The sequence below is a fragment of the Amblyraja radiata genome, chromosome 23 (assembly GCF_010909765.2).
Source record: "Amblyraja radiata isolate CabotCenter1 chromosome 23, sAmbRad1.1.pri, whole genome shotgun sequence".
Classification (NCBI taxonomy): Eukaryota; Metazoa; Chordata; class Chondrichthyes; order Rajiformes; family Rajidae; genus Amblyraja; species Amblyraja radiata.
Window position 1 is genome coordinate 24199274 of NC_045978.1, and position 23563 is coordinate 24222836.

Below are 23563 nucleotides of genomic sequence, written 5' to 3' on the forward strand. Positions count from 1 at the left end.
CACGTGAGTGACTACGTGAAGATTTCAAAGCTCTGTGATTTCAAACCGTGTAACAGTTTCATTTCACTCACTGCCGAAGTTCTTGAGGGAGGAAGTGTTATCGTAATGAACCAAAGAGTCTATTTGTAGAAAAACACAATGGTATTTTTTAAACAATAACAACAAAGAATTAAGTTGCTCCCCTGGGCTTAAATTAAATATTTGCAGTTCGTAAATCTTTACTGCAAATAAACCAGGTTTTGCCAACGGCTTATTATAAAATTTCTGAACGGTCTTTTCCCTTCCCACCATCCTGCTGTAGCCAGGATGTGGTCTATAGACATGTCCATTCTTTAGCCGTCGACATGGATGCTGCCCTGGTGGAATAAAATTTGTACATGTTAGTGTTTATCCCAGCAGTTTCTAGCACCTGCTTGAGCCATCTCGCAATGGTTTGGCTCGTACCCCACCATAAGGTTTTTGTGACTGACCCACAAGGCTTTTCATCTCCCTCGAATATTCTGGTTGTGTCTATGTAGGATAGTAGGTGAGTCATGGCACATAACCGTGGTTCTGGTGGGTAAGCCACGACTGGATTAGGTGTTCCTGGTCTGCTCTGTTTGACCAGTCGCTGGATAACGACAGATCTGGTCTGGAGCTGTGATCATGTTGTCCAGTCGCAATAGGTGTAGTGACTGGACCCTCTGAGCGGATACAAGTGCCATCAACATGAGCGTCTTTAGTGTAGCTTGCTCAAGGCCGGGGGATCTGGCTGGTGGCCATTCCCTGAGATATGTCAGGACCACACTGATATCCCAAATATGGGTATACCTGGGCTTAGGGCTTGATATTGTAAATGCCCTTCATCAGTTTTACCACCAGTGGATGGGATCCCATCGCCTGTTGTCCTGGCGCTGGTTTGAGATAAGCAGAAAGAGCACTCTGCGCTGTGTTGATGGCACTGTAGCTGATCCCTACATCATATAACCATATAACCATATAACAATTACAGCACGGAAACAGGCCATCTCGACCCTTCTAGTCCGTGCTGAACACATAATCTCCCCTAGTCCCATATACCATCGTGGTGTAGATGGCCAGGAACTCCAGTATGTTGGTGGCTGTAGCTGTTGCGTATGTTGTCCATGTTTCCTGGCAGTACTTCTCCCTTTTTTGATGCTGGTTAAGTACTGCCTCTTGGTGGATGTTCGAAGGGATGCCGACATGGTGGTGATGGTTTGTTTGGACAATCCCAGTTCCAGGTAAGGTCTGTTCAAACTTGCAACCCATGCGTTTAATTTTCTCATGGCATGGGTGTTTAGCTTACCTGGTAGGTAAGTAGCTGATAGCCAAATATGTCTTTCGACATACCATTGCCAAATCATGTTGACCAATTTGTCGCATGATAATGATTTTATGCCACCCATATGGTTAATATAAGCCATCACCGTAGTATTTATCAATTTGTAACCGAACATGCAAGTGCTGCATATTAGATACATATGCTTTTAAACCATAAAAGGCGCCCAACATCTCTAGATAGTTAATGCCCAGTGTAAGTAGTAATGATGACTCTAGTTTAGTCCATCTACCACTTGTGCTGGATATGGAGTTAGTCACTCCCCAGCCTTGAGCACTGGCATCTGTTTGAATAACTAAAGTAGGGTTAGTGATAAAGATAGGGCTGAAACTATGCCAAACGTTTTCTGCCCACCACTGTAGCTCTGATATTGCTTCAGTGGGTAAGTTCATGACACGATCATAGTGACCTGTATGTCGTTTTATTGCCTGTACCTTTGCTCTCTGTAAATTTTTGATAGTGCAAAGGTCCGAATTGTGTAGCCGGAAATGCTGCTACCATTTCCCCAATTACTCTTGCTACTTGTCGAATAGTTGGTCGCTCGTTGACCATTAATTTGTTGCATGATTGTGCTAATTCAACCATTTTTGCCTTTGGCAAGGTAACAGTCATATGGACTGAGTTAATTGTGAAGCCCAGGTAGTCCATGATAGTGGGCGGCTTCAACTTAGATTTATCTGGATGTAGGACGAACCCCAGAGTTTCGAGGAGCTGTTTTGTAGCTGATACTGCTGCCACAGCCAATTCCATCGTTTTCCCTACTATCAGAATATCCTCCAGATATGCCATGAAAATATGTTTTTGTTTTCTTAGTATTGCCATGGCTGGGTTCAATATTTTGGTGAATAATCTTGGGCTGAAGTTCGCCCATAGGGCAATGCTTTGTACCATCCAGATAAATTTTAGGTATCTGCGATGATCCTTGTATATGGGTACTAGATAGTAAGCATATTTAAGATAAATGCTTGCCATGAAGTGTCCTTTGGAATTCAGTTGTTTGGCAGTAACATATGTCTCCATTTTGAAATGTATATACTTAACAAATTTGTTTAATGATGTTAAGTCAATGATGATGCGAAAGACACCATCTTTTTTGGTTTTAGTGAATATATTCGATACAAATTCCAAAGGTTCATGTTTGGTCTTTTCGATTACCCCCTTTGTGATAAGTCTCACCAGTTCAGCTTGTCCCTCACGTTTCTCTTTGACGGAGGGAGAAATACCCTTTGGGGCCATTGTTGAACTGGCGGCGTTTTTTCTGACATTAATTGTATTTTATATCCTGTAATGTTGTTGAGTATATACTTGTCACTCGTGACCATACCCCATGCTTCTTTAAACAAGTGTAATCTCCCCCCTGTTAATAAAGCACCTTTATTCTCTATATGCTGGTAGGGACCAGACCCACCTACCTCCATGGTTATTGGCGATTCTGTTTCTTCATTTTCCTGAAGATTTTGTTCTGACGTGCTGGCGATGTTGGGGGGAGGCGCATTTTCCAGAGGGTCCGCTGCGGGCCCTGATCTAAAAGATCTTTGGGGATAATGTGCGGACCCCAAGCGTTCACCAGTCCCATATTGCGGACGTCGACTGGTGGATGCCGTGGGGTGCTGCCGCTTGGGTATCGGAGGTCTTGGTTTGCTCGTCCCGGGGCCTGCCCTCATTAGGCCGAAGGTTTTTGATGCTTCCTGCATCTCCTTCAGTTTTTTATTGAAATCTTTCCCAAATAGCAGCGCGTCCGTCTCCGCAGCTGGGGCTTTACACAAGCCAGCAAATTTGGGATTGAGGGCAGGTCTTATGTTTCCCTCCGGAGATTGTTGATCTCAAATTGTGTGGTACACATTAATGCCAGCACATCCTGCTGGCAGGTATCCATCTCCGTGGTCTCCACGGAACGAGCAAAGGCTGTGATGGCTGACGTCAGGAGCCTTAGGATCCGCTGTAGCTTGAGTTCTTGGGTCTGGATGTGTGACTCACATGCCCCCAGATTTGGCTGTTGACACTTTTTACTTTGAGGGCCTCACCGTTTTCTGGTGCTGTGTTGTTTCAGCACCTCAGCGAGCACCTTTTCCAGTAATGGTTGATTCTGGCCGCCATTCTTGGTTCCAGCGGTGCTCCAGCCCGTGGGGTTGCTACAAGCGGTCCATCACACCCAACAGCTCTTCATGTTCCTGCACCCCTGGCATACTCCCGAATTCGTCCGCCTGCTCCTGTTCCAGACCAGCCCAGCCCTGGTCACCAATGCTAGCCTCCAGTAATGAGGGAGCAGAGGGCAGTGCATGAAGCACTGTGGATGGGGTGCCTGACCTCCCTCCGCGAGAGCGCTCTTTCTGTGCATCTCGCTGGAGCTGCTCCAATTGCTGTTGGATGCAGCTCAGGCGGCTGTCTCTCCTCCATTTAGGTGGAGACATGTCCCCGTCCGACGAATCGGACGCCACCGGCCGGATGCCTGTTCGGATGGCTAGACATCCAGCCCGCAGTTCAGGCACTAGCGGGACTGGGCTCGGCGCGGTGATGGGGATAGCGGAGCGCCCGGTAATTGTTCCTACCGCCTTCTTCTGGAGCTTTTGTGCCTTGTAGTAGCGAGAGCGCCCCTCAAGCAGTGCGTCTCGCAGGCACCTGCTCCGTGAGCCGCTCCAGCGGCTCAGGCGGCTCTCTCTCCCCCCGTGCGGGTGGAGAGATGTCCCGTCCGACATCGGGAACACCTGCCGGATGCCTCTCGAGTGGCTATGCGTCCAGCCCGCTGCTCAGGTACTAGCGGGCTGGCCTCGGCACGGTGTCGGGGAATTACGGAACACCGGGTAACGCTCCTACCGCCTGTTGCTGCCCCCCTCCCCAACGGGAAAACGGGGGACAGTTTTGTTCCAGAGCCTTTTTCTCTGCCTGTAAAAAACACAAGCAGAAAAAGGCTCACCTGTAAAAGAAAACCCGACCTCAGGGTACTCACCTGACGGTCCGGTTCATCCTGTAACGGGAGAGCCTAACTCCCGTGGCAGCCGCTGTTGCACTGCTGGCGTAATGCCGCGCCTGCGCACTGAGCGGGTTCTTCACGTAGTCACTCATGTGACTCCGAAGTAAAATTGGAGATGTCAATGCTCACACAGTTGGGTTGTAAGCTATCCTAGCGGAATATGAAGATACCGAGTGCAGAGTATAGATCTCAGCATTCTGGCGCATTGTAGCTATGAGTAGCAATACTTTTTTGTGGCTGTACATGCCGATATCTTGAAAAAGTTAAACCTAGATTGATACATAGCAAAAAGTTATACACATAGTAATATGGCTACTGACACCTTTATGCCAACAAATATGAAGCACAGGTTACTGGCAGCACCAACAGTTTGTTTCCCATCATTAATTGTCCACAAGAGTCTGGAGATGCTGGAACTTTAGGTTACTATGTAACCTTCCCCCCTCTCCCTTCCTCCCCCATATACCCCATGCCCACCCCCTTCATCCCCCTCCCTCTGCCCTGTGCCCAACCTAGACTCACACAGATTTCTCCACCCCCCCCCCCACCCCCCCGTCCCGGTCCCCGTCCCCCCCGTCCCCGTCCCCTTTCACCTATGTTCCTTCCTCCAGCTTCACAATTTGTAATTCTTCAATCCTCTTGTCTCACAACTTCCATCTATAAACCATCTGCCTATTGACTCCCCCACCCCCCTCATCACCTGTATCAAACTTTTACAGAAGATAGACACAAAATGCTGGAGTTACTCAACGGGCCAGGCAGCGTCTCTGGAGAAAAAGAATAGGTGATGTTTCGGGTCGAGACCCTTCTTCAGACCCTTTTTCCTGTCTCTCCTCTCTTCCAACTTTCTTTCCCCTCCCCCCCCCCTCACAATCAAACTGAATAAGGGTCTCAAACCGAAACGTCACCTATCAATGTTCTCCAGAGATGCTGCCTGACCCGCTCAGTTACTCCCGCACTTTGTGTCTTTTTTTCCTGCAGATGCTGGAATCTGGAGCAAAACGCAAACTGCTGGTGGATCTCAGTGGGTCAGGCAGCGTGACCAAATGAATTCAGCCAGCATTTTGTTTTTGGTTAGTCTGGAGTTACATGTAATCCAAACCAGCTAAGGACGACAAATATCCCTCCCTGAAGGACAAATGTGAACTAGATGGGATGTTATGACAATCTGGTAGTTTCATGGTTATTGTAACAATTTCATTTCAGATTTTTTCATTTTAATTTCTTATGTTTAAATTCCCTAGCTGTCAGTGTGGAATTTGAACCGATGTCTCTGGATCCAAACTTCCAGTCCAGTAACTTAACTTCCACTCCACTAATTTAGACAACGTTACAGAGGTGGAAATTAACTCCAGGTTAATCACTGGGGGAGAATTAATATTGGCATGAACATGAGAGTAGAACTAGTATTGGCATGAACAGGTAGATAGAAGAGGTAGACAAAAGTGCTGGAGAAACTCAGCGGGTGAGGCAGCATCTATGGAGAGAAGGAAATAGGCAACGTTTCAGGCCGAAACCCTTCTTCAGACTGATGTGAGGGGGGGGGGGGGAGAAGATGAAAGGAAGAGGAGGAGCCAGTGGGCTGAGGGAGAGCTGAGAAGGGGAGGAGAAAGTAAGGACTACCTGAAATTAGAGAAGTCAATGTTCATACTGCTGGGGTGCAAACTGCCCAAGCGAAATATGAGGTGCTGCTCCTCCAATTTCCGGTGGTCCTCACTCTGGCCATGGAGGAGGCCGAGGACAGAAAGGTCGGATTTGGAATGGGAGGGGGGGGGGGGGTGGTTGAAGTGCTGAGCCACCGGGAGATCAGGTTGGTTATTGATAACCGTGCGGAGGTGTTGGGCGAAGCGATCGCCAAGCCTGCGCTTGGTCTCACCGATGTAGAGCAGCTGACATCTAGAGCAGCGGATGCAATAGATGAGGTTGGAGTAGGTGCAGGTAAACCTCTGCCGCACCTGGAAAGACTGATAGAAGAGGCAGGATGTGTTAACGTGAGTGGTAGAGAGCGAGAGAGGGTGAAGGGGAGACAGAAACAGAGGCAGAGAGGGACAGAGAGAGTGAGACAGAAAGAGGCAGAGAGACAGAGAGAGACAGAGATTGAGACAACCCCCTTAGTCAGGATCGAAGCTGAGTCTCTGGCGCTGTAAGGCAGCATCTCTACCCCTGTGCCATCCCCTAGTGTGTAGGACAGAACTAGTGTATGGGTGATCGCTGGTCGGCATGGGCTCGGCGGGCCAAAAGGGCCTGTTTCCAAAAGGGCCGGTATCCCTCAACGAAAGTAATCTCTGGAGAACATGGCTTGGTAACGTTGTGGGTCAAGACCCTACACGTGAAGTGTTAGCAGGTAGAACTAAGCCTACTGTAAGATAAAGCACACATGGAATGTCATGTTACACACACGAAAGTTAAAAAGCAGTGCAGCCGGGCATATTCACTGCAGAAGATCACTAGTAAAAGGAACACAGTGTGTCTCAATTCCCAGTAAAGAGCAACCAACAGCCATTACCTCTGTTAATGAAAGCAGGTTCCTGGGCACCAGGACTAACTAACACTGGTTTCATCTTCCACACAGGTTCCAAACACATTGGCGTGCTCATCCTCGTGGCAACATGCCCGATGCTCACCAAACAGGCACTGCTTTGTGACTACATTATTTTTGGAACATTTAGTTCAACTGTTTTTTTTCTCGTAGCTATTTGTTCAACGCGGTTCAAAATGAACACCGCAGTCTCTTCCGCCATCCTTAACGTACTTTGCAGTCAAGGAGTTATCTTTGGAAAGCGTGGAGGTCACAAGTTACTCCAGCACTTTGTGTCTATCTTCACATACAAAGAGCAGCCACACGAACATTTGCGCTGCCTAACATCCTAACCCGCAGGAGAGTCATGGATCAAAAGTTGACACCTGGCCTTCAAAGGGATATGGGTTAAATGCAGGCAAATGGGACTTGTTTAGATAGGCATCTTGGTTGGCATGGACGGGATGGGCCAAAGGGCCTGTTTCCTTGCTATATAATTCCATGACTCTAAGGAGATTTAGACTTTTGAGATACAGCGTGGAAACAGGCCCTTCGGCCCACTGAGCCTGCGCTGACCAGTGTTCATCCTATACACTAGACTATCCTACACATTAGGGATAATTTACAATTTTACCAAAGCCAATTAACCTACAAACCTGCACGTCTTTGGAGAACGAGAGGAAACTGGTGCACCCGGAGGTGTGGATGGAACCTGGGGTCTCACAAGTAGAACATACAAACTCTGTACAGACAGCACCCGTAGTCAGGATGGAACCTGGGGTCTGCGGCGCTGTGAGGCTGCAACTCTGCTGCTGCGCCACCCTTTCCGGCGTTCCAGAGAAAATAACCCAAGTTTGTTGAATCTCTCCTTATAGCTCCATGTTCTCCAGAGATGCTGCCTGACCCACCACAGAGTTGCTCCACAGAGATGCTGCCTGACCCACCACAGAGTTGCTCCACGATGTGGTGTATTTTTTAATCCCTCCTTGTAGCCAACATCCTCTAAACCCAGTCTTATTTCAGACCAACTGCATCATTTTTAGACGACAAAATGTTTCCAGAGTTTAAACAGGATCACGTTAAGGAAACATGTTGGGAAGCATTGGTTTGGGCCACGACCAGCAGAAAGAGCAGTTGCCAGAGGTGGGGCGATTAATACCAACTCACATAAAACCAACTGCTGTGTGGATCGAAGTGCAGACCTTGAGAATTTTGCTTCTTTTTTTATTGCAGTCCCAAAACAGCTCGAGTTCATGTAAATCCCACCTACCATTAAAAATAATAGTGAAGTGAAAGATAATCTGAAGGCAGGATTAAGTCGGAGTGATTGATTTGGAAAAGGATTTGTATCGAGGTACTAATCATGTTACACGAGAGCTTCTCATTAACGCCATTCAGAAAGCATCTAATGTGTGAGCAATGCACTAATAACTTGCAGTGAAATAGCTCACACATTATTACTGCATTACTCATGCACAAGTCTCAGCTTCAGCCGTTAGACTGGAGAATTCCCTTAACGTGTGATTTAATTCTGGGAACCCTTATGGTTATGAATGCACTAAGATTCGCATGTTCAGTAAAAAGATAAACGCAGCTGGTTCGTGAAGAGATAGTGCCGCTGTTAACAATAGCGACTTGTATTCGTATGGCAACATTAATGTAGCAAACCCCATCCCAAGGTGTTCAACGAGGGCTTTATCAGAGAAAAAAGTTGGCATGCTTAAGGAGTTGTTAAGGGTTCTAAGGGTCGGCTGAAAAAAAAAGACACAAAGTGCCGGAGTAACTCAGCGGGTCAGGCAGCATCTCTGGAGAACATGGATGGGTGACGTTTCGGGTCGGGATCCTTCTTCAGACTGAATTAAAGGTTTTGCTTAACCAAAAGTCGTTGTGGATCAGCAGGTACCGGGGGTGACGAGAGAATGGGAATTGGCACGAGATAGGACACTAAAACTCCATATTCTTTCTGAAGGTAGACAAAAATGCTGGAGAAACTCAGCGGGTGAGGCAGCATCTATGGAGCGAAGGAAATAGACAACGTTTCGGCCGAAACCCTTCTTCAGACATTCTTTCTGAAGAAGGGTCCCGAAACGAAAAGTCACCTATCCATGTTCTCCAGAGATGCTGCCTGACCCGCAGTTACTCCAGCACTTTGTGCCAATGTTATCTCAGTTTCGCATCCTACACATCAACATCTAGAGAGTGGTCCTGAGCTACCATCTATCCAATTGGAGACCCTCGAATGATACTTTACTGGTCTTGCACTAGATGTTGTTCATGTTATCCTGTATCTGTACACTGTGGGCAGGTCAGCTGCAATCACATATAGTCTTTCTGCTGACTGGTTAGCACGCAACAAAAAGCTTTTCACGGTACCTCGGTACACGCGATAATGAACGAAACTACAACTAACTAAACTACACACGTGGGGCAATTTACAGAAGCCAATCAACCGATAAGTCTGTATGTCTTTGGAGTGTGGGAGGAAACCGGAGCACCCGGAGAAAACCCACGCGGTCATGGGGAGGATGTACAAACTCCCATACAGACAGCACCCGTAGTCGGGATCGAACCCGGGCCTCTGGCGATGTGAGGAATCGCTGCATCACTGTGACGTATTAATTGGTGTAAAGCTTTTATGTTGAAATGTAAATGAAAAGAGGGTCTTGCATTTCAAACAGAGTATCTTCCATGACCTCAGAAATGTCCCAAAATGCTTTACAGCCAATGAAGTCATAAACACAAGAATCTATTTGTCCGTGGCAAGTTTCCACAAAGAGCAGTGTGATCATCGTCAAATAATCTGCTTGTTATAATCTTAAATGCAGGATAAATAATAGCTGGGACTCCGTGGGATCTGCTCTTCTTAGAATAGGGATTGTATAGAAACATATACAATTCTTAAAGGATTGAACAGGATAGATGCAGGAAAAATGTTCCCGATGTGGGGGGGGGGAGAGTCCAGAAACAGGGGTCACAGTTTAAAAATAAGGGGTAGGACTGAAATGAGGAAAAACTTTTTCATCCAGAGAGTTGTGAATCTGCGGAATTCTCTGCCACAGAAGGCAGTGGAGGCCAATTCACTGGATGTTTTCACGAGAGAGTTAGAATTAGCTCTTAGAACTAAGGGAATCAAGGGATATGGGGAAAAAGCAGGAATGGGGTACTGATTTTAGATGATCAGCCATGATCATATTGAATGGCGGTGCTGGCTCGAAGGGCCGAATGGCCTACTCCTGCACCTATTTTTCTATGTTTTCTATGTCTATCAACTTTGGGTGCAGATACTGAGTTTAATATCGATGAGATGACCTTTATTCCATATAAATGGAAGTACGCTGAGGAGGAATGTGTAAGATGTGGTGAATGGGGAGGGCTGAGGGGTCTAAAGAAGAGTCCCAACCTGAAGCATCACCGGTCCATTCCTTCCCTGGATGTTTCCTGATCCATTGAGTTCCTCCAGCACTTTGTGTTTTGCTCCAGTGTTTGCCCGTTCAACCTACAAACCTGCACATCGTTGGAATGTGGGAGGAAACCGGAGCACCCGGTGAAAACCCACACTGTCACATGGAGAATGTACAAACTCCGTAGGATAGAACAAGTGAGCGGGTGATCATTGGTCTACGCGCAGACTCGGTGAGCCGAAGGGATTATTTCCACGCTGTATCTGTAAGCTAGATGCTTCCTGACTCGTTGAGTCCCTCCAACATCTTTAGACTCTCGAAACCCCAATGTTCTAGAATAATCTTGGGGTTTCAAGAAAATGATTGAAACCAAGACAGGGATGAGACCAAGGAGGAATATGAGCATGGGAATAACATGTTAAAAGGGACATATTAGTGGATCAGGAACCAGCCAAGCCCACCACAACCCTTCTTGTTTACCAGGGAAATAGTTTAGGTCATCACTGTAAAAATATTATAAACAAGGCTTTCACACAGAAATATTGCAGGTTAGATCCCAACAAATCTGCTGTTCATCAGTGAATTCTGCTACGTAAAACACACAGGTCTCTATAGCTCATACTGACCTGCGTAGAATATTACTGTCAATAAACTCATTAGAAGTCACTATTATAGAAACAGTGGCAGCGTCTGGGTGGTGCAGCGGGTAGAGCCACTGCCTCACAGCACCAGAGACTCGGCTTTGATCCTGACCTTGGTTGCTGTCTGTGAACTAGTGTGAACGGGCAGTCGACGGTTAGCATGGAATCGATGGGCCGGGCGGCCTGTTTTTACTCGAGGCCCCCGACCGCGGGAGAGCAAAGGGAAGATATTGAACTTTTATTCGCCTTCGATTACAGCGAGGAATGTGGAGGAGTTTCTGTGATGGATGTTTATGTTAAAATGTGTTTTGTGTGTTCCGTTGCTTTTTATTTGTATGACTGACTTGGCAAATGAAATTCCTCGTATGTTGCAAAACATACTTGGCTAATAAAGTAATATTGTGATTCTGATTGTGCCTCTAAAACTAAAGCTAAATCCCTGTCATTCCCTGTGGCAGCACAGTGGCTCAGTGGTAGACCTGCTGCCTCACAGCTCCAGAGACCCAGGTTCGATACTGACAACGGGTGCTATCTTTGCGGAGTTTGCACATCCTCCCTGTGATTGTGTGTGTTTCCTCTGGGTGCTCTGGTTTCCTATCACACTCCAAAGACGTGCGGGTTTGTAAGTTGATTGGCCTCTGTAAATTGTCCCTTTAGTGTGTAGGGGAGTGGATGCAAAAGTGGGATAAGATGGAACTAGTGTGAATGGGCGATCGGTGGTCAGCGCAGACTCGATGGGCCGAAGGGTCTGTTTCCACGCTGCATCACTAAACACCCCCCCCCCCCCCCCAAAATTATGAATCTGCCACTATTCTATTTGCTGTCTCTTATGTCAGGGGTTATAAAGCCACACCACCAGAGCTGCTTCTTCCCCTTTGTTACCATTCTTCAGAACAGTCCTTCCATAAGCTGGGGTGCTGTTTGATTCTCCTCTACCCCATTACGGACATTGGACTTTGTCTAAGGAACTGGTGTGCTTTAATGTAGTTTGAACTTCAGACTGAAGCTTGAACATTTGAAACGTCTGAAACGTCACCCATCCTTTTTTTCCCAGAGATGCCGTCTGACCCCCCCCCCCCTCGTGAGTTACTCCAGCATTTTGTGTCGATGGAAACTAAACGAAATATGGTCGGCCATTTTGACAAAGCAAGATCCCACGAAGGATGTTTAAGAAGGAACTGCAGATGCTGGAAAATCGAAGGTAGACAAAAGTGCTGGAGAAACTCAGCGGGTGCGGCAGCATCTATGGAGCGAAGGAAATAGGCAACGTTTCGTCCCGAAACGTTGCCTATTTCCTTCGCTCCATAGACGCTGCCGCACCCGCTGAGTTTCTCCAGCACTTTTGTCTTCCCACGAAGGATACCAGGATCGTAGTTAAGTTAGAAGCTTGTCCTCAGTGGGTGGTGATTACATATTGACTCAGGCACTGGGGAGAACATCTCTGGTCCTCTTCACGGCGGGACCTTGGTTTGACGTCTCATCGGCAGGGCAACACCAACAACAGCGGTGTTTAATGCTCCTGTGGAGCCCTCCCAATGTTTTGAGAGAAATGTCTGTGGTCAAATCTCTGGCTTGGGTCTTAAACCCACAACCATCTGACTCATTGAGCCCAAGCTGGCCCACCCGGTGAAGGTTAAAAAAAAACAAGCGCGTGTGGGCAGTGGACGCGAAAGTGGGATAACGTGGAACTAGAAGGATCTCCACCTAAAACGTCACCCATTCCTTCTCTCCAGAGATGCTGCCTGTCCCGGTGAGTTACTCCAGCATTTTGTGTCTCTCTTTTAGAGCGGTGGATGGTCAGCATGAACACATACATCAGTCAGAGGAAGGGTGGAGGAAGAAACCGCAGATGCTGGTTTACACCGAAGATAGAACACAAAGTGCTGGAGTAACTCAGCGGGTCAGGGGTTTATAAATATGTGACATTTCGGGTCAGAAACGTTCTTCAGACTGAAAGTGGTGGGCAAAGATCCTGTAGCGAGCGAGACGGATCACTCGACGAAAAAGACGTAGTACGGTCATGGGCAGGTTCAGGGGTAATTTTTGGCCCCATTTCCGTAACCGGCTTCCGTCTCCGCACCAAAGATCCCAAAGCGGAGCAAAGATAACTAGTCCGGGGACAGAAGCCGGTCACGGAAACATCCTCGTAAAAATAAAATTTCTTTGGTAAAAATCTTCTCCTCATTTTCAGAATTATAATTTATTAACACAAACCGTTCCCCCGCAACGCGGGTCGGGTTACTGAAATGGATGGAAAAAAGGCCCACGTTCCCCTCCGTTGCGTACTACACGTCAGCCCATTGCATTTAGAAGGAATAGTCTATCTTGTTCCGCTATAGGATCTTTAGTAGTGGGGGGGGGGGGGGGGGGGGAGAGCGGGGGGTGAGCTGGAGGTCGGGAAAGGCCAGAACAAATTGGACAACCAAGGAAAGGTGGAGCCCATGATGGCCCATTGCTGGCTGGGGAAGAGGTGATAACGAGAGGGAAACAGGGGTGCGAATGGTGGTACAGTTAGTCCGACTTGAAATGAGAGAAGTCAGCGTCGATCCCGTGGGATTGTTGGCTGCCCAAGCGAAATATGAGGAGCTGTTCCTCCACTTTGCGTGTTGCCTCACTCTGACAATCGTGTATAATCTTTTCACTGACTGAATAGTTCGCAGCAGGGTACACGTGACAATAATAAACCCAACTAATGAGAAAACAAATGAAAGGAAAGAGTCGACCCAGTAAGTGGTGGGAAGAAATATCAGACTGACAGCTCACTGCCGTTTATTCTTTTTTTAATCAAACTTTATTCAGAATAAAAAGGTAAACAAATCAAAAACTGTGAAAGTTCCTCCAACATTCTCCACGGCTCTACATACGTTATATTTGAGCGTGTTCCCAAATACCATAATTACGCCCAGCACCCTTGCCATTCATGTGGCCCCCTGGGGTGATATCCCTTCCCTTGTTTGAGGGACATCTCCACTACTCCCTGCCCCCCCCCCTCCCCCATGTCCAGCAGCGGAAGGACCCTATACTGTGGTCCTCCCCCACAGAGCCTTGGCGTTGGCTGCACCGAGTTTCAGCGAGTCCCTCAGCACGTACTCCTGCAGTCTGGAGCGAGCCAGTCGGCAACATTCCCCGACGGACATCTCGCTCTGTCTCCCGTCCCGTCTTGGTTCTGTACAATGGTCTACCAGGGTGAGGGTGAGGGCGAGGTGTGTGGGTGTCAGGCCACAGCCACATTTGGTACGGCGAGCTGTGAACCGCGGGCACTGACATCCTCTCTGTTGCTCCTGAAGAATAAATAAACTTGCTCTCCGTCACCTCAAGACCATTTCCTGAAGTGGATGGAGGCCGTAAAGAAGCCTTTATATTTCTGAAAATATTTCCCTGAACACGATGTGCGTTCTTTTTGTTGTTGTAAATAACTGCACCATTCAGCAAATGCCTAGGCTGTCTGCAGCGCTGAAAGACTAGATTGATTTAGAAAGATAGACACAAAATGCTGGAGTAACTCAGCGGGTCAGGCTGCATCTCTATAGAAAATGGATCGGTGATGTTTCGGGTTGCAACCCCTCTTCACCCTTATTTAGGTTTTACTTTAGTTTTTTTTAAGAGATACAACATACAAGAGGTGCATAAATCAGAGCATCATAGTCATAGTCAAAGAGCAAGGAAACAGGCCCGTCGGACCAACTTATCCACGCCGACCAACATGTCCCATCTACTAGTCCTGCCTGCCTGCATTTGGACCATATCCCTCTAAACCTGTCCAATCCATGTACCTGTCTAACTGTTTCTTCAACGTTGCAATAGTACCTGTCTCAATTACCTCCTCAGGCAGCTCGTTCCATAAACCCACCACCCCTTGCGTGAAAAAGTTACCCCTCAGGTTACTATTAAATCTTTCCCCCTTCATCTTAAACCTCTGTCCTCTGGTTCTCCATTCCCCTACTCTGGGCAAGAGACTGTGAGTCTACCCGATCTATTCCTCTCATGATTTTGTACACCTCTATATGATCACCCCTTCTTCTTCTTTCGTGTGGCGTGCACAACCTAAAGTTGTTGGACAACTTGTTCTATTTGATCTTCGTTTGTGCACGTCGAGTTGATTGCATTAGTCAAAACAGGGCGGACCATGTGAAGATTGCAATCTTCCACCCCTTATCACCCCTCATCCTCCTGCACTCCAAGAAATAGAGTCCTGGCCTGCTCAATCTCTCCCTGTAGCTTAGGCCCCCGAGTCCTGGCAACATCCTCATAAATCTTCTCTGCACCCTTTCCAGCTTGACAAAACTGAACACAATACCCTAAATGCGGCCTCACCATCATCTTATGCAACTGCAACATGACCTCCCAACTTTTGTACTCAATATTCTGACATGAAGGCCAATGTGCCAAAAGCCTTTTTGACCATCCTATCTATCTGAGATATAATTTTCAGCTGATCAAGGACCTGCTGCAATTTTTCACAACCGCACATAAATACCCCTTTGTATTGTCCCAGAAGACGCCTTTCCATTGAGTGATTAAACAAAGGTCTTATCTGCCCTCTCAGGTAAAAGATTCTCACTACACAATGAAAAGTAACAAGATTTCCTGGATCAATATTTACCTTTTCACACAAAGTGATTGAATCAGGTTGTCCTGGGCTTTGTCATATTCCTATTTGCAGAAACCTGCCGTGCACACACTGACCATTTACGTACACCCAGCTGTGTAGAGGAGACCACAGCAGACCTACCATGCCAGATAGAGGTTCACGTGCACCTCCTCTAACCTTGTTCTGCATCTGGTGTTCCCTCCTGTACATTGGTGAGACCAAGCATGGACTTGGCGACCATTTTGTCTAACACACTCTCTGTCCGCCATGGCCTACCTGGATCTCCCAGTTGCTAACCATTTTCACTCCTCTTCCCATTCCCATACTGAGGCTATGACATCTAGTCCTAGACTCTCCCACAACTGGAAACATCTTCCCACATCCCAAAGACGTGCAGGTTTGTAGGTTAGTTGACCTCTGTAAAAAAAAATGCCCCTAGGGGGATCTTATAGAAACTTACAAAATTCTTAAGGGGTTGGACAGGCTAGATGCAGGAAGATTGTTCCCGATGTTGGGGAAGTCCAGAACAAGGGGTCACAGTTTAAGGATAAGGGGGAAAAGATGAGAAAAACATTTTTTACACAGAGAGTGGCGAATCTCTGGAATTCTCTGCCACAGAAGGTAGTTGAGGCCAGTTCATTGGCTATATTTAAGAGGGAGTTAGATGTGGCCCTTGTGGCTAAAGGGATCAGGGGGTATGGAGAGAAGGCAGGTACAGGATACTGAGTTGGATGATCAACCATGATCATATTGAATGACGGTGCAGACTCAAAGGGCCGAATGGCCTACTCCTGCACCTATTTTCTATGTTTCTATGTTTCTAGTGTGATGGGGATGGATTAGAAAGTGGGATAACAATGAACTCATGTGAATGGGTGATCGATGGACAGCGTGGAGCGAGTGGGCTGAAGGGCCTGTTTCCATGCTGTATGTCTAAACTAAGCTAAGCATAGAAAGAAGGTAGAAACAAGAGTTTGCAGCACAGAAAGTGCTGGAGGGAATCAGTGGGTCAGTCAGCATCCGCGGCTGCCAGAACCACTGAGTTCTTCCAGCACATTGTGTTGCAGTTCCTTGTGTCGACAAGAGGCTGTCGATGCTGGAGCCTTGTGCACAAATCAGTGTGAGCCGGAGGAACTCGGTGGGTCAGACGTTCCCTGTGGATGGAAACGGACAGACAACCTTTCAGGTCAGGAGAAGACACGCAATGCTGGAGTAACTCAGCGGGTCAGGCAGCATCTCTGGAGATAAGTTGAGTCTGGTAGTGAGTGCGGCTTTAACAGTCCTGAAATAAGAGACAGCAAATAAAATAGTGCCTGATTCATATTTTTTTGAAGAGATTAAGTTGATTTGTTACTGGGCAGACCTTGGAAATCAGCCCATGTTGAAAAGATCAAGATGCTGCAGAGTCTCTGTCCAAGTCGATCTAAGCCTAAAAAGTTTCCTTTCGAAAAAGAAAATCCCTAGAGCAATGAATGCCAAATACACTCAGGATACCATTTCTTTGTACTTTATTCTGGATTTTTTTTTGTTAGTACGAGATTCTCGTTTTTTTTAAACACTCCTGCATTTAATTTATAGTCTGGTCTAGAGATACAGTGCGGAAACAGGCCCTTCGGCCCACCGGCTCCATGCTGACCAGCGACGCCCACACACTAACTCTACCCTGCACACACTCAGGACAATTTCCAATGTTACCAAGCCAATTTGCCTACAAACCTTTCATGTCTTTGGAGTGTGGGAGGAAACCGGAGCACCCGGGGAAAACCCACGTGGTCCCGGGTAGAATGTGCAAACTCTGTACAGGCAGCGCCCATGGTCAGGATCGAACCCGGGTCTCTGGTGCTGTGAGCCAGCAACTCTACCGCTGCGCCACTGTGTTGCCCAGAGGAAGAGACGGGAAGGATAGCCCCTGCAGGCTGTTGTGATCATCAGTACATGTCAGCCTCACCCTCACGCTCCTGATCCTTGGTCACTCAAGAGGGGGGAGGGTCGGTCAGTCTGTGGGGTGGGGGGGGAGGGTGGTGGTGGGATTTCCCTGTCAGTTTGATCCTGTGCCCGGCCCAGGCTGCAGGCAGTTAAGGGTTCCGCCTGTCCCTCTTCCGGGCCTATGTCCAAGCCTGTGTGTCCCTGGAGATGGATCACGCGGCGTCCACAGAAACCTTCCATGAACGCTGGTCGCCGCGGGGGGTAGAGTACATCGTGCATACGGACGATAACATTATCATTCGATGATTGATGTTTGCAAACTGCTAGGCAGTTGGATCTTTCCAATGCTTTGTATCTGTATAGGAGCCTGAAAAAGATATAGGAACCTGAAAACTGTAACATCCAGGTTCAGGAGCAGCTTCTTCCCTACAACCATCAGGCTTTTAAATACTACAACCTCCAAATAGGCTCCAAGACACAAAACTGGAAGACTGGGAAACTGGAGAAGGAATGGGTGACGTTTCGGGTCGAGACCTTTCTTCAGACCATTCCTTCTCTCCAGAGATGCTGCCTGTCCCGCTGAGTTACTCCAACTTTTTGTGTCTTTCTTCAGTTTAAACCAGCATCTGCAGTTTCTTTCTACACATAACTTATTTTGTTGTTTATTATGGGTTTTATAGAGTACTATGTTTGATATCCTGCTGTTTCACTCTTTGTATCATTCGCTTTCACCTACCCCACAGCCAACAATGGACCATTGTGGGCTCCACCTTTCCTTGATCACCGTTGCTTTTTACGTATCTTTCATTCGTTTGTTCTATGTACCTTCTTTATCTCTCGTGTCCCTCTCCCCCCACTCTCAGTCTGAAGAAGGGTCTCGACCAGAAACGTCACCTATTCCTTTTCACCAGAGATGCTGCCTGACCCGCTGCGCTACTCCAGTTTTTTGTGTCTATCTACTATGTTTACATATCTGTTGTGCTGCCGCAAGTAAGAATTTCATTGTGTTGGAAGGAACTGCAGATGCTGGTTTAAACCGAAGATAGACACAAAAAATGCTGGAGTAACTCAGCGGGACAGGCAGCATCTCTGGAGAGAAGGAATGGGTGACGTTTCGGGTTGAGGCCCTTCTTCAGACTGATTTCATTGTTTCGTGTCGGGACATATGACGATTAAACACTCTTTTGACTTTCTTGATTATGAAATAAAATCTCCTTGTTAAGGTGAAAAAGGATTTTGCCGACACGGCTCCTGAAGGGGTTAAACGGCATCTGACCGGAATCTGCTGTAACCACATGGCAAGGGTGTGCCGCTGGTTGCCTTCACATCCTGGCTAACAGCTGGCTAGACTTGCTGGAGCCCCTCATCAAGAGGAGAAATATACTGGAGCGGCCATTTGACTTCCTAACTCAAACATGTCCAGGTGTAAAGCCTTTCTGTGATCCAGAGCAGTCCAGAGAGAAGCTGTGTAAACACCGCACAGCAGAGCCCTGGGGAGAACCTTTGGGGCTACAACCACTCCTCTCAAATGCACAGGCCCACTTAAAGCAGCCTGCAGTGGAAGGTTTTCTGACACGTGTTCAATACGAAACACTGATGGTGACCATTTTAACGCCCATTCTCATCCCCGTTTTTTTCTGTCCTGGGCCTCTTCCATTGCCAGAGTCAGGCCACTCGCAAACTGGAGGAACAGCACCTCATATTCCGCAGGTAGCTTACAACCAACGGAATGAAAACTGGAGGAAGAGCTCCTCGTATTCCATCTTGGTAGCTTAGGACGGTAGAGTTGCTGTCTTACAGCGCCAGAGACCCGCTTTCGATCCTGACTACAGGTGCTGTCTGTTCGGAGTTTGTACGTTCTCCCTGTGACCGCGTGGGTTTTCTCCCCGTGCTCCGGTTTCCTCTCATATTCCAAAGATGTGCCGGCTAGTAGGTTAATTGGCTTCGGTAAAAATTGTAAATTGTCCGTGGTTTATAGGTAGTGCAAGTATGGTTTAGTTGAGAGAATCAGCACAGAAACAGGCCCTTTGGCCCACCGAGTTCGCGCCGACCTGCAATCGCCGCACACTTACACTATCCTACACTCACTAGGGACAATTTATATTGTTACCAAGTCAATTAGCCTACAAACCTGTATGTCTTTGGAGTGAGGGAGGAAACCAGATATCCTGGAGAAAACCCACGCAGGTCACAGGGAGGACGTACAAACTGTACAGCCAGCACCCATCGTCAGGATCGAACCCTGGTCTCGGGCGCTGTGAGGCAGTAAATCTCCTGCTGCGCCACCATGCCGCCAGTGTACGGGGATCATTGGTCGGAGCAGATTCGGTGGGCCAAAGGGCCTGTTTCCGCACTGTATCTCGAACCTAAACTAAACCTAAACCCAATGGTACGAACACTGAATTCTTCAATTTCAGGTGACTAATCTACATCCTCCATTCCCCATTTCTCCTCCCACCTCCCCTCATCCCTGTGCCCCACCTGGATGTGCACCCATTTCTCCTATTCCCCCACCCCCCACCCCGACTCCTTTTTAACACATATTCGTTCACATTTTGCATCTCTTATCTTCTTATTTCACACAAATGTCTTTTCATCTCTGACTTTGTCCAACCATCTGCCCATCAACCTACCTCTGTTCAACTGTATACGCCTATCACTTGCCAAGCTTCCCCCCTCCCCACCTCTATTCCAACTTTCTCTTCCCCCTCCCCTCCCCACTACAATCAGTCTGAAGAAGGGTCCCGACTTAATACGTTGCCCATCCATGTTCTCTAGAGATGCTCTCCTGACCCGCGGAGTTACTCCAGCTCTTTGTGTCTTCTTTGCAAACCAGCATCTGCAGTTGCTTGTGTCTACAAGATGCTAACTCGTAAGGCCTTTCACATCTCAGGGAAAAGTTTACTTTTTTGCTGCATTTGTTCAAATGCAGATGCTCCTGGGATTAGGACAACCCAATTTACAGGCAGTTTTAGAAGCTTTTAGATAGGCACATGGATATGCAGGGAATGGAGGGTTTTGGATCATGTGCAGGCAGGGGGGTTGAGTTTAACTTGGCGTCATGTTCTGCAGACATTGTTGGCCGAAGGGCCTGTTCCTGTGCTGTACTGTTCTAGTTAGAGTGCACGCTATATGGTTATTTTGCACCAGAAACACTCTCAGAACACTGCTATGTGACACAAATCTGGATCAGCCACACTGGTGTATAAGAGGAAGGAACTTCAGATGCTGGTTTAAACCGAAGGTAGATACAAAAAGCTGGAGTAACTCACCGGGACAGGCAGCATGTCTGGCGAGGATCTCGACCTGAATTGTTACCCATTCTTTCTCTCCAGAGATACTGCCTGTCCTGCTGAGTTTCGCCAGCTGTTTGTGTATATCTTAGACATAGACATAGAAAATAGGTATTGGATGAGGCCATTCAGCCGTTCGAGCCAGCACTGCTATTCATTGTGATCATGGCTGATCGTTTCCAATCAATATCCCTTGATTCCACCAGCCCCTAGAGCTCTATCTAACTCTCTCTTAAATCCATCCAGTGATTTGGCCTCCACTGCCCTCTGTGGCAGTGAATTGCATAACTCTCTGGGTGAAAAAGTTTTTTCTCGCCTTAGTCTTATACGGCCTCCCCTTTATTCTTGTGAATAAGAGGCCAGTCCAGAATGGTCCAGACCCAAAACGTAGTCTGTCGACTTACCTCCACAGGTGCTGCCTGACCCGCTGAGTTCCTCCGTCCCCGAGAGATGTGCATTCAGTCGGAAATGAACAGAAACGGGCGGGGGGAGAGGGCCGCAAGCACAGTGGTGAGGGAGGAGTGGGCGACTGAAAGACCGGTGGGCTAGAGGTGGTTGGGCTTGCCGGGTGCTGTGGAGTTAGTTGCAGGCATCTTCCGCCGGGTGTTATGCTGCAACTGTGAATTTCACCGTTCCGTTGGTGTTACATGTGAACAAATGAGTCATAAAATGCCCATCGAAAAAAACCTTCCTCACCCGTATCAACCAATTACCTGCGTGTATGAAGGAACTGCAGGTGCTGGTTTAAACCGAAGATAGACTCAAAATGCTGGAATAACTCAGCAGGGAAGTGTCTCGTCCCGAAATGTCACCCATTCCTTCTCTCCAGAGATGCTGCCTGTCCCGCTGAGTTACTCCAGCATTTTGTGTCTATTTTTGACAATTAAACACCCATGACTCTTGCCTCCATGATCTGCCGAAGCGATGCACTTGGCTACAAAGTGTAAGGCTTGGCTGTGATTTTTTGATTTCATTGCTTACAACTATTCTGTTGCTCTGGCCTCATGCCAAATGACAAGTAGATAAAATATTCACAGCCATTGCATTGTTGCTGTGGTTCACATTCATTGCCACCACATCTTATTTGTTCCCATGCACGTGATTTTCATTTATCCCACATTTATGTCTGGGGTCCTTGTCTCACTGTGAAACCTCTTCGCATTTCTTTACATTGAATTCCACTTGTTCCTGAGGCTAATTCCAATCAGCTGAGTGTTCATGTTCATACGTCATAGGAGCAGAACTAGGCCATTCGGCCCATCAAGTCTACTCCGCCATTCAATCAATCTTTCCCTTTCAACCCCATTCTTCTGCCTTCGCCCCACAGCCCCCGACAACCTTAAGGGCCTGTCCCACTTTCCCGAGTTACTCACAAATTCTCCCGAGTTTTCCCCTTGATTCAAACTCGGAGATGCCAGCCTTAGGTACTCGGGGCTATTTTTTTTACTCGTGGACATTTTTCAACATGCTGAAAAAACGTCCCGACTTACCTGATGCCCCGAGTACCTACGGCTGGCATTACTAGCCGCTACAAAATATCTATCGACTCGCTACGGACATTCTCCGAGTTTGAATCAAGGGGAAAACTCGGGAGAATTCGTGAGTGGGCCAGGGCCTTAACTAATCAAGAATCTGTCAATCTCCGCCTTAAATATATCCACTGACTTGGCCTCCACCGCCGTCTGTGGCAATGAACTCCACAGATTCACCACCCTCCGCCTAAAGAAATTCCTCCTCATCTCCTTTCAAAAATGTCATCCCTTTTATTCTGAGGCTGTGGCCTCTGGTCCTAGACTCTCCCACCAGTGTCCACTCTCTCCACGTCCACGCTATCCAAGCCTTTCACTGTTGACTTCATCAGCATTGGATCAACTGTTCCTTTAGCTGTTCCATGTGTAAATCCCAGTTTCATGTTAACTGGTATTGGTATTGATTTATTATTGTCACATGTAACGAGGTCGACTATTTTTCATCCAGGTAAATCAAACCATTCATGAGTGCATTAGATAGTGCAGAAAAAAGGGACTTTGTAGATACAGCGCGGAAACAGGCCCTTCAGCCCACCAAGTCCACGCCGACCAGTCGACTGTACACCAGTTTTCTCCAAGAGCAGAGACAACTTACAATTTTTTACCAAAGCCAATTAACCTACAAACCTGCAAGTCTTTGGAGTGCGGAAGGAGACCGGAGCACCCGGAGAAAACCCACGCGGTTGCAGGGAGAGCGTACAAACTTCGTGGTCAAGATCGAACCTGGGTCTCCGGCGCCGTGAGGCAGCAGCTCTACCCGCTGCGCCACTTTGCCACCCCCAAGCCTCCACGTCTGTGTGATGGCTGGACCAGGAGGTGAGTTTCCTTTTAACGCAAGCATTCAGCTGCCGCGCTGTCCCGAGTGAATGCAAACGGAGACTTGTGAACCACCCAGGCGCCAGAACGCTTCTGGGTGAGTCAACGTCCCTGATCCAGTCGCCCAACAACGGATGCTGCCGCGTTTAATCCTCATCTTCCCGGACACAACCCTCTGATAATTGAGGTCATTAGGGGAAGCCTCTAAGATGACTCCCCTTTAATTTCATGCTGAATCTGTTACATCTGCTTACAATATTTACTGAGTACCAGGGAGGCTACCAGTTCACATCTGGAGTCTAGACTTACTGACTCTATGGGCAGGGCTCCCTCACTCTGCCTGGATCCTTTGCCATCGTCCACTGTTTGTTTAGGTGGCCCATGGGTAATTGGTATCAAAGTAACTGGCTCCCTCACCCAGAGGCGTCTTTCTAGAGTCAAGAGTGTTTTATTGTCATGTGTCCCAAACAGAACAATGAAATTCTTACTTGCAGCGGCACAACAGAATATGTAAACATTGTACTCTGTAACAATATAA

At 47.6% G+C, this 23563-nt stretch overlaps 1 long non-coding RNA gene across 1 annotated transcript; it reads left to right on the forward strand.

Moving 5' to 3' along the window:
• Positions 1 to 4478: 4478 nt before the first annotated feature.
• Positions 4479 to 12752, forward strand: LOC116986363. The gene is made up of 3 exons (XR_004415458.1): positions 4479 to 4517; positions 6724 to 6725; positions 12743 to 12752. It is a non-coding gene; the product is annotated as an uncharacterized LOC116986363 (long non-coding RNA).
• Positions 12753 to 23563: the final 10811 nt, after the last annotated feature.